Below are 11,429 nucleotides of genomic sequence, written 5' to 3' on the forward strand. Positions count from 1 at the left end.
CATAGGGCTTATTTTATTATTAATATAGGCCACACACGTGTCTTTGAAACTAAATATAAGCATTTCCATCGTGGTTATATTTATTACAATCATAGGCCTATTCTTTCACCATCATTACACATTGAGGCCCTTCTTTTAGGTAAAACGATCTATCTTAAATTTTCTTTCTCAAGGAACTATTATGTTTTTAAATAACTTAGTAGGCAAAGGAAGGCAAGCACAAGCTTTAACCCTAACAAATGCTCACGAAGCGCGCGAAAAATCTTTGTGTTTTTTAAATCTAATTTCGTCGGAATTGATCAAAACTCCCTATCAATGTGCAATTTTTTAGAGGAATTTGGCCTACCTCAACAAAATATGCGATTTAAAATTTGAGATTTTCAGGCACTTTCTTGGGTAAAAAGGGCATTCAATGGGGAAAGATTTTCCACAGATGGATATTTTCCCCTTGTCCCCCGGTGGTTACGGCACTGCGGTGAATACTTGGCGGCTTAGATCAGATGCGATATGGACACTTTTTGAAGTGGTTGCAGTACGGGGTATTGTGATATCTGTTCATTATATCTTCCTTTTTATTCTTGTCTTTATTTTTCTCTTCTCTTTTTCTTTTCTTTTTCCTTTCTTTTTCTTTCCCCTTCTTTCTCTTTCCCTCCCTCTTCCCTCTTTCTTTTCTCTTCTTACCCAGCCCGGTATGACGGCTTGGTCAGCTCGGTAAAAACCGTCAGGGGGGACAGTCTTCCCCCTGGTCCCCGCCTGTTACGCCACTGCTTATAAGATGAATGGGAATATGAATCATGCAAATCTGGAATCGAATCTAAGTGGGGTGGGGGGTCAACATTCCTCCCCCGGGAAAAATTTGATTTCTAGATGGCGGGAAATGACCTTTCTCGACTTTTGAGTTAGGTGTCTAATGACTTTGTTCTTCAAAATTCAAGGTTTCCCCCTCATGAAAACGGTAAGGTAAACTTTCTCATTATAGTAAATAGGCCTGTTATGTGTGTATACATACATTAAAAAAAATTGAGTAGTTGCATAAGATTTTTTCCATGAGATGAATTCCAAAAAGAAAGGAGGGTCCGGGGGTTCTTCCCCAGGAAAATTTTGATTCCTAGAAGGCAGGAAATGAGCTTTCCCGACTTCTGAGGTGTCTTTTAAATTAAAGTCATTAAAAAATACTTCAGAAGTCGAGAAATCTCATTGTCCACCATTTAGAAATCAACATTTTCCCGGGAAGAACTCGAACCTCCCTTTCTCTGGATTCATTATAATAATTTTCAAGAGGCGAACACCTTGAATTTTGAAGAACTTAAAAGTAATTAAGTTCTTCAAAATTCAAGATTTTCCACTCTTGAAAACGGTCAGATAATTTTTTCCCATTGTTATTACAGTAATTAGGTCTTATGTGTGTATACATACATAAAAAAAGATTTCTAGATGGCGGGAGATGAGCTTTCCTGACTTCTAAAATTCTTTTAATGACTTTTAAAGCTCTTCAAAATTCAAGGTTTTCCCCTCTTGAAATAGGTCAGGTAAATTTTTCTCATTTTTTATTTCATGTGTGTATACATACGGTATATAAACAAATGAGTAGTTGCATGCGTATTCTTTTTTCCATGAAAAGAAATCAGCTCACGGGTCCTGAAACGGTAGGTCTAGGATTAGGACCCTTTTTTTGTTGCCCAGGGGAGGGGTAAGGACCAATGACCCCCCTCCACCAGATCCACCAATATGAATTGCAAGAAAATGTAACTCGGTCGGGTACTGGATAAACATTCTCTTTCCCATCCTTCTCCTCCTTCTTCCCTCCTTTTTTTGCATTTCCGATCATACAAAAATCTCCAGACATTATATATTTTTCGCCAAAAAGTACCATGTTCCTATTCGAGCTTTAAGATCCCTATCAATTTGTTGATTACACAGCGGTAACTCCCAGTAAATTTTACTTTCTTATGCTAGCCACGTAAGCTACATGGATGAAATGAAGTAGTATTTTTAAAATTTAAAGTGTGTAAATTTTATGTAGGTTCTTAATATATATTTTTTTCATAAACGAATTGCACCCGTAGGCCTACTGATTTTTAATAATCCTTTGTATTTTAACTATATTTTTATGTGGGCCCGTTAGGCTATTTTATACCACTTCAAGTGGTTGACATACTCAACTTAGCCCTGGATTCAATCGAAACAACAGGGTTTTCACGATCTGGGCACATCCAAACGTTTGATGAGATTTAATTACATTAAAAATGTGTGTTCCCCTAATAGGGGTAATAATAGGATTTGGGTATTTTTCATAAAACGACATTAAAGATTCTTTATAGCCTAATTTTGTTTTAATTTATATAAGAATGAATTTCTCCCTGGGTTCAAAGGTGACCCCCAATTTTTATTACATATTCTGAAAGCACATGAGTTGTAAATATGATTTTATAGATCATAATGTTATTATTATTGTTATTATTGTATTTTTATTGTTATTATTATTATTATTATTATTTTTGTCATTATTATTATTATTGTTATTATTATTATTATTTGTCTATTATTATTATTATTATTATTATTATTATTATTATTATTATTATTTGTCTGTTAGTAGTAATATTTACCGTAAGTTACCACTTATTATTACCACACTTTCTAATATCGGATTACGATATTGTAATCGATATACCATTATATACGATAATTAATTAGAGCAAGGCATCAAGTTTTAAAGCATTTTGCTTACTTTTAAAACTTCACATTATTGAACTGTGCTATAATCAGTCTTACCGTATTAACTCCATAATACACAGCCCCTTTTTTCTTCAGAAGATTCGGATTCAGATCTGAAAATTAGAAATGAAATATGAAAATGTAAACCCAAATAGAATGCGTGCTAATCTGTTGTACCAATAAAGTTCAGACTATATCAGGAACTCCCATTTGCGTACAGTCATGTGAAAAATTGTACACTCTACTTTCTACTGTTGATTTTAAATTCTGTTTTTGTTTTTAGCGAGTTACAATAAATCTTTTGGGGCTAATAAGGCGTCATATAAGCTCTCTACAATGTGATACTAACTGTAACCTAAAACTCTATACAGACTATCACATTTTATTTGACAAAAAACTGTCATCATGACCGTACTTAGTAATGTTTTTGTAAAATAAAATTTGATAATTTGAACAAATAAACTCAAATCAAATCAAACTTTATTTGTCCATTAAAACACAGGTGAAATAGAAATTCTTTTTCCACTGGCAAAGAACATGAAACATCATAAAACATTGTAAACAACTTTAAAACACACCAGAAGGACAACAGTAACTAAAATTTAGAAAGTTTTCTAAAAATTAAAATAATAATCAGATTCATTTAAAACAGTTTAAAGTGTAAAATATGCATTTCAAGCTAATTAAAATTAAACAGGTCCTTTGACCTCAAGAGAGAATGTTATAGACTTTATTGTTCATTAATGGTATGTAAGAGGCTGGCTTTAGCACGTGATTTTGTAGCAAATCAAAAAAAAAGAGAGAAAAAAGAAAGGATATTATTAGTATCCTTACTCGAGTGAAGTTAAGTTACACAATGAGAGAGTTTTATGGTTTATGGGCCAAAATGTGCTTCAGACGGATACCAGTCAACTTGCACCCTTGGCAGTCAAAATAACGTTATTTGGATAGGCAAATTATTGGCCCTTGATGGGTTTCTATTTCTGAATTGCTCGCATGAACTCATAGCATAATCGTCAGAAATTGAAGCGCTCTAAAATGGCCGATCATTGCCTCAATTACAATATGAGTTGACTACTGTATTACTAACGGCGCACCCTTTAGGCTTTATTGTTATTATAACTAAATTAATAACAGGCGATAGAACCTGAATTGTGAAATGTTTGCTCTGTGCCTTGGAATTTCTCCACGACGCATACAATCAGATAGATATTTCATACCAAAGCTGAGGTAGAGTATATATTTGCGTATTCCTTATCATAATAATATATTTACCAATTCGAAGAAAATCTAATATATTTTATATTTTATAGATAGAAAATGTAATATATTTTTTAAATAGATAGAAAATGTAATGTATTTCATATATAGATAGATTTTATAGGCAGGCAATAGGCAGGTTTTACACCCATGGTAATACCAAATGTCGATATCCTAAACACAAAACATGCATTTACACGGAAATGTTAATTGGGCTCAGTTTTTTGCTGAATAAAAACATTGTACTATATGGTTTATATGGAACTAACTGCCTAATGTTCCATCTGAATTGCAAGGTTTGGAGAAGGAAAATATTGATTGTTACAAGACTGACTCGCATAAATTCAATGCAATAAAATAGTCATAAATTGAAGCAAAGCCATCGATCGAGGGTATGTTAATTATGAACACAATGAAATGCAAATAGCTGCTTAGCCAGCGCACACACCCTTCTCTATTCATATACAGAAGTAGATCCGACATATTCGAATGTTTTGTTCTGTTCTCTGAGTTTTTTTTTAAACACCCGATGCACATATCGTCCAGAATCTATATATCGGGTAACCTTATTTCATATGACAAGGTACGTGATTTTATTTAAAAAACATTTGTTTATTGCCATTAGGCCTAATAACATTTACTAGAAAGTTTAGTAGATATATACTGTACAAAGGCCCTATCCCTATCTACTACGGGTCAGGCCCTTAGCCAGAGCGGGGTCGCCATGAAGCACATTATCATCTGATTTCGGCCTGGTAAACTTATTGGTTCATATAACAAAGTACATGATTTTATTTGAAAAAAAATCTTATTACCATAAATAACATTTACTAGATTTAGTAAATAATTTACATCATATTCCTAAAATTGGTATGTGTCTGTGTCTAATTAGAAAAGAGTAACGGGTTATTGCCCAATGTGAGAATATTTTGTGGCAGTTGTTCAACGAAACACATAGTACCACGAATTGGCAGTTGGTTTTTATTTTGTTACGTGAATTATGATTCTGTGCGCTTAAGACAGTTAAATGATCTTGAATTTAAGGTGTGTAAACTTGATATACACTTCCTGTAGGCCTACGACAGGTGTCCCAAGTTGGAAATTCCCGGAGATCTGTTTAAGTGAGCTTTTTAAACACATTTAATTGTATTTTTTCACATGTGCATATTGACACCCATCATCACCCATCACCAAATTCCGTGAGATAATTGATCCTATAGTTACTAAACATAATGCAAATATTGTGAATGTGCTGGAGACGTGGTTATTTTCCAGGAGGATTTTGCTTGGTTGTGAGAGTGCGGGATGCTATCCTGATTACCATGAGACACCCCGACTTTTTTTTTTATTACTATAGTCAAGAGACTTAAGAGATGCACAGAGCAATATTGGCTAGATTTGTGCATATACTGATAGGTTTCCATTTCTACTGGTATGATACTCGCCTTGCGAGGGGTTGCAGGTTTGAGTACTCCAGAATCATATATTTTCATACGACTGAAAAATGTAACTATTCGTTAAAGGACTTCCTGATACGATGATAGTAGTATCATGTTCCTATTCGAGCTTTAAGATCCCTATCAATTTGTTGATTACACAGCGGTAACTCCCAGTAAATTTTACTTTCTTATGCTAGCCACGTAAGCTACATGGATGAAATCAAGTAGTATTTTTTAAATTTAAAGTGTGTAAATTTTATGTAGGTTCTTAATATATATATATTTTTTTTTCATAAACAAATTGCACCCGTAGGCCTACTGATTTTTAATAATCCTTTGTATTTTAACTATATTTTTATGTGGGCCCGTTAGGCTATTTCATACCACTTCAAGTGGTTGACATACTCAACTTAGCCCTGGATTCAACCAAAACAACAGGGTTTCACGATCTGTGCACATCCAAACGTTTGATGAGATTTAATTACATTAAAAATGTGTGTTCCCTTAATAGGGGTAATAATAGGATTTGGGTATTTTTCATGAAACGACATTAAAGATTCTTTATAACCTAATTTTATTTTAATTTATATAAGAATGAATTGCTCTATGGGTTGAAAGGTGACCCCCAATTTTTATTACATATTCTGAAAGCACACGAGTTGTAAATATGATTTTATAGATCATAATGTTATTATTATTGTTGTTATTGTATTTTTATTGTTATTATTATTATTATTATTTTTTTATTTTATTTATTTATTCTTTTCATTATTATTATTATTATTATTATTATTATTATTATTATTATTATTATTAGTACTGAACATTTATTACTTAGCTAACACATCAGGTAGGGCAAAGGTCGATTTTTCGATTGACTAGCATTATTGCAACCACGTCACAGACCCTTTGTACAATATGGGTGTGTGTTACAAGCTGAGTATAGTCAGGATGAATCAAAGCGGAACCAATTAAGGGTGGTAATAATAAATACAAATAACTGCAGTACAAGCTTCTCCATATGCATAATCTACAGAACCGCCATTACTGAAACGTTTGTTTTATTTCCTAGAATTTCTCAAAACGCCACGAAGCACATATCGTCTAGACTCGGGTAGTTCATATAACAAGGTACGTGGTTTTGTTTAAAAATAATTTTGCATATCACCATAATTAATATTTTACTAGAATATAGCTATAGTAATATACTGTACATATTCTAAAAATTGGTATTAGGCCTATGTCTAATTATAATTGAAAAGGGTAACGGGATAGCACTATGCGGCAGAGGTACCGTACCTGAACATTTATTGAAACGCATAGTATGTCGACACAAATTGGACAAGTTTGCTTCTATTTTGTTACGCGAATTATGAGTCAGTGCACGATAGTTATAAACCTTGAATTTATGGTGTGTAAATTTGAGGCAGGTTCTTAATATATTTTTTTCCATAAACAAATTACACCTGTAGGCCTAGTTTTGTGTATTCGAACTATATTGTTATGTAGGCCCGTTAGGCTATTTCACACCTCTTCAGTATATAATTCACAGTACATTTTATTTTTATATTATTTGTGCAAGTGCATGGTTGAGATCCTCATCATAGCCCCAGCATTTAATCGAAACAACAGGATTTTCACGGCCTGTGCTCATCCAAACATCTGATGAGATTTAATTAAATTAAAAACGTGTGTCCCTTAATAGGGGTAATGATAGGGTTTTGGAATTTTTCATGCAACGACAATAAAGATTCTTTTATTAAATCATCATTGCATAATGAAATTAATCCGGATAATCAGTTACAGAATTACAAAAAAAAAAAAAAAACAAAAACAAAAACAAAAAACTATGCTAATATTACAACGAATATAACTTTACGTTAGTCAGTCTAATACAGAAAATAAATAATTATAATTAATTAATTAATAAAATAATACTAGATAGGAGCAAAGCAATATGAATACACAAAGTACACGTATCATTATTTAAATTATACCAGATGAAAAACCTCAGTGTCAATTTAAATTCAGTGCCATTAATTTAATTAAAAACAACAGTTTACTTAATATTGTTGATTTTAAATTATGTTTGTGTTTTTAGCGAGTTATGCCCATATGACCATATTTAGGTATGTTTTTTTTAAAAATATAATATGATAGTCTGAGTCTGGACAGTACTTAACGTTCTTTGCACTCAAGCCAGAATGTTATAGGCTTTATTTTGTATTAATGGTGTACAGGCAGGCTTTATTTATAGATCGTGATTCTTTTTTAGTACGGGAATTATAAGTACAATAACAAATCATAAGAAGAATAAAATTATGATTCTTATTAGGCCTTTAACTTAGGGAAAGTCAGAGTTACACAATTTCGACATCGTCACGAAACATGTATTTAAACATACACAGGCATACAACTCTAAAGAGGCCTACTCGATGATTTGATTTGCTCATGAGGCTAACGGCCAATCTCCCATCTAAATGATTTGGAGAAAGAAAAGTACTTAGGCCTATAGTTGAAATAATGACTCGCATGAACTCAATGTATAAATAGTCGGAATGGAACGAATGGAACCATCCAGGGTATGTTAATATGAAAACAATGAAATACAAAAACTGCTAGCACCCATAGATCTGCCATTGTTGAAAACGTTTGTTCTGTTTTTCTAAAATTTTCCAAATCGACACGTTAATATGAACACAATAGGCCTTTTTTCACACTGCGGTAGACATCTTCGATCAATGACAAACAGTGCTGGGCAGCGAAGCGTAACCAATAGAAATAACATAGCGTTTCGACCATATTTTCGGAGGTCATGTTACTTAAAAAATCATAAATCCTTAATGGAGGGTCGTGTCAACATTAATTTTTCATTAAAATGTTCGCACAGGATATATCTACGTACTGTATAAAAAAAATTTGAAAATTTGTTTAGTTTGTCAAAACTTAACTGGAAAATGGAAGACCAATTTTGTGTGGTGTTAACACATACATTGCCATTTCACTGTTCGACCGAATATCATTTAGCGTTTCGGAAGTCATGTTACTTAAAGAGTAATAACTTCTTAACGGAGGGTCGTATCGACATATTTTTTTCTTTAAAATGTTCGCAAAGAATATATCTAGATACTGTAAAAGTAACAAAAAATTAAAATTGGTTTAGTCTGTCAAAATTTAATTTAAATAATAACAACGTGCACTGTACAAAATCGTTTTTCTATTTTCCAGTCAAGTTTTTTTTCATACAGTACGTAGATATATTTTAAAGAAAAAAAAATATGTTGACACGCCCCTCCGTTAAAAATATATGATTTTTTGAGTAACATGACCTCCGAAAATATGGCCGAAACGCTATGTTATTTCTGTTGGTTACGCTTCACTGCTCAGCATTGTTTGTCATCGATCGAAAATGTCTACCACAGCGTGAAAAAGGCCTATAAATGTGCTAGCGCACCCTTCTCTCTATTCATATGCAGAAGTAGTAGACCCGACACTATTGAAACATTTGTTCTGTTCTAGTTTTTCAAAATGCTACGACGACATATCGTCTAGAATATAGACGCATGGTTCCAGAACGCCGCCGTCAACGGCGAGTGCGAAGCACAACAACAGAGTCAGAAGTGGAACGTAAAATTTCAATATGGTTTCGTAGTCAGATTTGCGAGAAAAACTTCAGCTACCCGTATTTCTCGACTGAGTCGTCAGTGGGGGCTGCAATTTGTAAGCCTATGGCAAGGAGATTGTGCAACCCTTAATTCATATTTAGAAAATTTACCCCCACAAACCTTGTAGTTATTAATATTTTGGTTATATATAATAGAAAATATTCATTTTTTGGTGACGTCACACTCACAATATTGTTAGCATACATACGTCATAAGCTAGATTACGTCACCTTTTCCTGGTAAGGCAAACTTTCCCAGTGCTTTTTTCGGTCAACTTCGTAACATCTGCGTTGTTTCTGTAAAAAAAAAATGAAAAAAATAGCACCAGGTTATACAGTAATATAGTAACAATAATAAACTTTAATACTAATAAAAATAATTGTTAATAAACTAATGTTACATTAATTTAAATGACGAATTTGCTGGTTTTTCCTGATAAAATGTTTGATTTTTATAAATAATATCATATCAAAAAATAATACCGTATTAAGGGAGAAATACCAAATTTTTAGTATTCATTTTATTTGCTGTATTTGTTATGTAGTAGGAAGCGTAGGATCGATAACAAAACGAAAATAAAAACAGTCCGGTAAAAGAGTAAAATGGTACTAGGAATGCAACAAATTAGAAAATAACCTAAATACCATAATATTAATTGAAAGTTTTTATTAATAATAGTATTCATTTTATTTGCTTTTAAGTAGCCTCTGTTGTTACTTAGTATAGTAGAAAGACAACAAAACATAAATAAAAAAAAGTATTATAAACCGATAATTAGGCCTAGTTATACAAATTTAGCATGTTCGCAACTCCATTGGCACTCCATATATTTGTTGAAAACAAACCGCGACCGAAATGAAGCGCGGGTGCGCGACCGAAATGATCTGTATTCAACACCACTGCTTTGCATATGGATGCCTTGGCTAGCTAGAGCTACAAGTGTTGCATTGTTAGCATTGTATAATACTTAAACAAGGTACGTCTGCAACTGAATTATTCTTAGTTATTTTTCTGTCTTATTTTTATTTATTTCTTTCGAAAGTGTACTTTCTATCACATAATTGCACTGTCTACTTAGTTTTAGCAGGGAGTTGTTATTTAACAACTCCCTGGTTTTAGGCCTGGGCAGATTCTTTTATTATGCCTCATCGACCCCCCGCTACACGAGTATTCTACCCCCCACCCTACATACAGTACAGACGTTTGCTAGGCAACAGAACGTGATTGCATGACCTTCCTTCCTAGGTGTTCATGTAACATTTACATATTGTTAGCTAACCAATTGTGTGTATTTCTTTGTGAAAATGAGTACTGCGGCGTACTCATTTTCACAAAGCATATCCCGTTTTGGAAAAGAGGGAACTTCAAATAATTGTCAATCACCGTAATTTAGCTTGAGACTTTAATGCATGGAGGGAGCACCAAAAATTTACAATAATCATTTCACTACCCGACAAACCCCGAACTTTATTCATGCATATAGGCCTACATAAATAGTTTTTTATCTTGCTGTACTCCAACATAACTGGCACATGGTAAAACCCAACAAACTGCAGACCATTTCCGGTCACACATTACTCTCCATAACGTAGCACCCCCCTAGTTCCGTCACCTCTGGTTTTCGGGTAAACTTATTAGTTCATATAACATTAACAAGGTACGTTGTATTATTTGAAAAAAAAATTATTATTACCATAAATAACATTTATTAGATTTAGAAATACTGTACATTATTCCTTTAATTGGTATGTGTCTGTGTCTTATTGAAAAGATTAACGAGTTATGGTTTAATGTAAGACTATTTTGCGGCAGCATGTTCAACGAAACACAATGCACCACTGAAAGGTTTAATTACATTAAAAACGTGTGTCCCCTTAGTAGGGGTAATAATAGGGTTTTGGCATTTTTCATACAACGACAATAAAGATTCTTTATAACTTTATTTTAATTTCATAAGAATGAATCGCAGTCGAATTAGAACAATTTGTAATTGCAATGCAAATACAATACATTTATAATATGAAATTAACAAAAATATTACATCTATACAATCGTCATTGCATAATGAAAATAATTCAGATAATCAGATCACAAAAAAAGAAAAACCTATGCTACATTACAACAAATACAACTTTACATTAGTCAAATACAAAAATAAATAATTATAATTAATAAATAAAAGACGACTAGATAGGAGCAAAGCAAAATGAATACCCAAAATACATGTACAGTATCATATTTCAATTATGCCAGATGAAAAACATCAGTGTCAATATTATTTCAGTGCGATTAATTGAAAACAACAATTTACTTAATAGTGTTGATTTTAAATTCTGTTTCTGTTTTT

This window comes from Anneissia japonica, unplaced genomic scaffold (assembly GCF_011630105.1).
Source record: "Anneissia japonica isolate Jap-2015-1 unplaced genomic scaffold, ASM1163010v1 scaffold935_len144941_cov109, whole genome shotgun sequence".
Lineage (NCBI taxonomy): Eukaryota > Metazoa > Echinodermata > Crinoidea > Comatulida > Comatulidae > Anneissia > Anneissia japonica.